At 35.1% G+C, this 5,164-nt stretch overlaps 1 pseudogene; it reads left to right on the forward strand.

Annotated features, from left to right (window-relative positions):
• The first annotated feature begins 846 nt into the window (after nucleotides 1–846).
• Nucleotides 847–3,991, forward strand: LOC120194674 (annotated as a pseudogene).
• Nucleotides 3,992–5,164: the final 1,173 nt, after the last annotated feature.

Consider the following 5,164-nt stretch of genomic DNA (forward strand, 5'->3'; position numbering starts at 1 on the left):
AAACAATTTTGAGTTATTGACTTTGTATTATCAAATTTTCATTTGATTCTTGTAGCTTTCTACACCTACGACTGTTTAACAATCATAAATTTGACTATAGGTATTGAGAATAGAGAATTTTAAAATTAATTTTTTAAAAATATAAAAAATATTAAAATAAACTTTTAATTATAATTGAGAGATCAAATGAATTATTATTCAGTAATTATTATTTTTTAACAACAGTTAATAATGTTTATTTATTTTTAATAAAATTAAAAATTAATATTTATTTTATATTTTTTAAAATTAATATTAGAAAATATATTTTAAATAAAGAAGTGAAATTTTTAATTTTACATTATATTTTTATTGAATTTTATTTAATTTTAATTCTTTTTTATTGTATTTTTATTTATTTTTTAAAAAAATAAATAATAATTTATTTAATCTCTCAATTGTAATTAAAAGTTTATTTTAATATTTTTAAACAATTAATTTTAAAAGTCAATAAAAATTATTAACTATTAAAAATAATATCACAAATAAAATTAGTGTTTTTACACAAATATTATCATAACATAAATTAATTACATATTAGGCACCAATTTAAAATATTTACAAAATTAACATTTGAATTTTTTACACTTTTGACGTAAAGCGCGTGCAGGAGAACGTCTTATTTCACGTGACGTAAAGTGAGGTGCAGGGACGTGCCTTTATATAAAAAGTGTTAGATTAAAAAATATAATTTAAACAGTGTTTGACAGGAAAATAAAGGTACATAAGGTGATTTATCGGGAAAATCGCCTCTTTCCTTTTCACACATTATTTCCCTGTTTCTCATCGTCCCCTTCCTCGTTATCTGCCTTGAATTTTTCGTCGCCCTTCAAATCTCTCCTCTCTCTTTTTCTTCTGCTTCATTATTCTCTGCTTCTTCAATCTGTAAGTTCCTTTTTTTTTCCTACAAAAAATTAATGTTATTTTGTCGTTTGAGCTTTTGTGTGGATGTTGAATGATTTTTTTTGGTAGAACTGTAAATGTGACGCAGACTAATTTTTGGGGTTATGCCTTTTCTTTGATAAAGTGTACAATAAAACTATGCTTTGAAATAGTTGAACTTTGAAGGCTTTAATTATGCAAATATTCTTGAATTAAATATTTTAGTTTACGTTATTCTTATTCTTATTCTAATTTTTGAGAAAGCTAGGTAATGCTTAATTAAAGTAGTTGAGGATGATTCTTTCTACTAGCTGGAATTTTCGCGTTTACTGTTTATCTTAACTTGCTATCTGCTACTAATCTATTTTTCACTTCTACTATTATTTAGTTTTGTTCTTGATCTCCACGAGCACTTCAAACTGAGAATATAACATAATGTATACTACTCTCAAGTAATTTGCTCTTATTTTAATTGCTTTTTTTCCCCTTAAGAACTGATCTTCTTGGGCTTTTATATAAAGAATAATTTTAGCTCTAAATTTGACCCCAGGTTTTGATCTTGGACTTGGACAAATGAAATGAAATTGTAAAATTGCTCTTAGAAAATGAAACTTAGCAAGTCGGTTGTGGTTTGCGGAAGTTTGAAGTAGTTATCTTTTAAGTTTGATAAGTTGGTTTAAGCTGTATATTCTATCAATCTTTGCAATGTTTAATTGTGATTTTTTTTACAGGAAATTCCTGGTTTTATCATCTATGCAATATTTTGCCTTGAGTTCATAGCTGGGATCGGTGTTGCAATTTTGTAAAAAATAATTTTTTAGGGGGTATTTCAGTGATCATGGGATCCGCTTGTTGTGTTTCCGCAAGGGACACAACCCTCCCAAACAGAGGACATGGGGACTTTGCGCAGAAATGTGAGGTGCTCGCCATCATGGAGCTTCTGCCAAGATAACCGAAGGCGTGTAGCTGGTGAAATTGATGGGCCTTCTTATCAGGTGTCTAATGGAACTAGCAGAAATGTTTGCATGGAGATAAAAGGGACATTAGGATCTGATAGAGGTAATCTATCTGATCAAGGAAGTCCACTTGAGATTGAGACCTTCGGAACTCCCACTTCTGAAAAATCACCAGTCCATGAAGGAATGGGTGGGAATATGATGACCCCTCCTTCAGGTAAAATCACTTGCCGATTGAAATAGCCTAAAGGGGTAGCTTTTTGTATCACTATTTTGATTATGCATGGGGGTTTAGGAAATTTTTGTTTTATGTCAATTGTTCCATTTTGATATCATGTAATTTATGTAACTTTGCCCATGAATGCAAAAGGTTACAATGGTATTCTAATCCCATATACTGCTGGCTACCAACGAGGCTGTTGATAATCCCTAACCTTTAAAGTGCAGAGTAGCATGGTCGAATAAATATAAAGCAAACATGTTTATGTATATTCAAGTTGCATTTCATTATGTTATTGTCTACGTCAATCATTTTTCTCCCAATACTGTTCTGAGTAATGTTGCTGGCAGTCTGTTCCCTCTATTTTGTAATTTGTTTCTGTTGTGTTTGATATTGTTTTACGTTGTTGGTGCAGAGATATCAAGAGCAAGCAATTATTCAGTTGACGTAAGTTTGATTTAGCTGATATTGATTTTACTTGAATAGCCTTTTATGATTGTGTGTGTTTCCTATGACTTGTGGTGATACACTAGCCTATTCTTCTGATGGCTAAAATACCTTTCCTGGTTGCATTTCAGGTGAAGAATTTGGCAGAATTGCCTGATATCATTGATTCATCTACACCAGAACTTTCATTTTGTGTACCTTCATCGTTCTCACCACCAATATCCGATACTTCGTCTAGACATGCTCATTTTCTTCCTCCAAATTTAACCCCATCACGACGGGCTCGCTGTTCACCTGGGCAGCAGCTATTGAGGCAGGTGTCTGATAGTCGAATCTTGGGATTGAAGTCACCAAATAATTATTCAATGTCTGAAGCAAGGTCATCTTTTGTACTCTCCAGATGTAGCAATGACTTTACAGCTGGGTCTTATGGTGGCTCTTCTGATGGCTGGTCCATGCGCACTTTTTCAGAGCTTGTGGCCTCTTCTCGAAGAGAAAGGAGGTCTTTTGAGAGTGAACACTTAGGTTCTGGTTATGGCAAGATAAATGGATGTAGCAGCAGATTCTCATATTCTCCAACCAAAGATTTGCGAACTTGTGGTGTTTGCTCAAAGCTTGTAGCTGAGAGATCCGCATGGAGTAGCAATGAGATTTCAGTGGTTTCTGTGCTTGTCTGTGGACATGTTTATCATGCTGAATGCTTGGAGATAATGACACCAGAGGCTGACAGATATGACCCAGCCTGTCCAATATGTATGGTTGGAGAAAAACAGGTCTCAAAGATGTGCAGAAAAGCATTAAAAGCTGAAGCAGAGTTGAAGGCAAAACATCTGAAGTTGTTCAAGAATAGAGTTATAGATAGTTCTGTTGATGGTGGTTGTGATAATATTGAACACGTAGAAAACACCAAACAAGGAAAAGCACCAAAGCTGGAACTCAGTTCAAGCCGGAGAAGCTCCTTGTCAAAGCCTTTCTTGAAACGCCACTTCTCGATAGGGTCTAGGTGGGGTAGATCACTATCTGAGAACGATTCTTCTAGGAAGAAGGGATTTTGGATAAGATATCGAAAAGATTGAGTTCCCGCTTACTGGCATGAGGTGAGGAGCCTGTCTGTTACATCATAGAAATTTATCACTCACTGAATATGCTTTTGTTAAGGGTCTGTGAGGAGCCTAGTCTCAGCTTCTTAAATTTAGAGGCTTCCCTGTTCAAGCTAATATCATCAACAGGATAGGCATTCAATTTCCATTGACCCACCTTTGCCCTTTACATTTTTGTTTGGGTAGGGCATGACTGTTATAAACTTTGAATTGGTTAAAATGTAAATGCTTAGTTTTGGAATTTATTAGGTACTGAGATATCCAAAGGTGGAGTTTTGGGAGTTCAAAGTTGTCTAGAAATGAAGTTATTTTCTTGATTTCTAGATAGCTAGTAAGGTTGTTCATTGTAGGTTTTACATGCCATTATGGATGGCTGATCCGATGATCGTAGGCCTTCAGGCTTCGGCGGTTGACAGATAAACTACGAAGCATTGAATTGGTTAGAGAAGTGGCCACTAACAACTCTTCTTTGCTTTATTATCAGTTTATCAATTTTCAGAACCAAATGGTTCATATTGCCGTTACTATTTCAGCATGTGGTAATTATTCGGTTTTAAAACTCATTAAAACTCAGATAAGGCTGGTTCAGTTTCTTCACATGTGCGCTAGAAGTTGCCTTGTGAATTAACATTTCAACCGTTCTTATTATCGGAATCTTAAACAACCGAATCGTCAAACAGGCCTAAACTTTAATATAAACTTAAATGGAATATTATTTTATTTCAAATCGAATTCAGGTTTCAAAAATAAAATCTAACTGAACTTAAATTTCGAGTTGAAATCAGACTTGGGAAAAAAGCGAGTTGGTATGTCATCTTACAAACATCAACGGTTCGGAGTTGGAAACAAAGCAAATAATATATAACCAACTAGGCTTTTTAGTACCCCTCAATTCTCTAGCGTTTTCTGCTGCATCTTCTGTCTTCTTTGGATTCATTTTTCATAGTTTCTCATAGCTTCGACTATAGATGATTACTTGAGGCCATGTCCTTCTTTTAGAGCCCATGAGGCGTATAGGGGGAGGGCTCGACATAGTGGTGACAAGGAGACTAGACTTAGAGTTTGCTCGTTGAATGTAGGCACATTAAATGCTAGGCTTATGGAGCTGACCGGCATACTTAATAATAGGAAAATAGATTTTGCATGTATTCAGGAGACTAGGTGGAAAGGGGCTCGCGCCAGAGAGTGTAATGGGTACAAGTTGTGGTATTCAGGCGTAGATAAAGCTAGAAATGGGGTGGGTATCTTGGTATCCTCTAGGCTCAAGGAAAATGTAGTTGAAGTTTGTAGATACCGGAATAGGATCATGATGATTAAGGTTATTACAGAAGAAGAAGTGGTGAATGTTCTTTCAGTGTACGCCCCACACGTTGGCCTAGGGGAGGGGGAGAAACGTTGCTTCTGGGATCAGTTAGATGATGTACTTATGAGCATTCCGGAGGACCCAAGAGTTTTCATAGGGGATACTTCAATGGCCATATAGGTAGTGCAACCGACGGGTTTGACGGTGTTCATGGGGG

This window comes from Hibiscus syriacus, unplaced genomic scaffold (genome assembly GCF_006381635.1).
Source record: "Hibiscus syriacus cultivar Baekdansim isolate YM2019G1 unplaced genomic scaffold, ASM638163v2 tig00117000_pilon, whole genome shotgun sequence".
Taxonomy (NCBI): Eukaryota; Viridiplantae; Streptophyta; class Magnoliopsida; order Malvales; family Malvaceae; genus Hibiscus; species Hibiscus syriacus.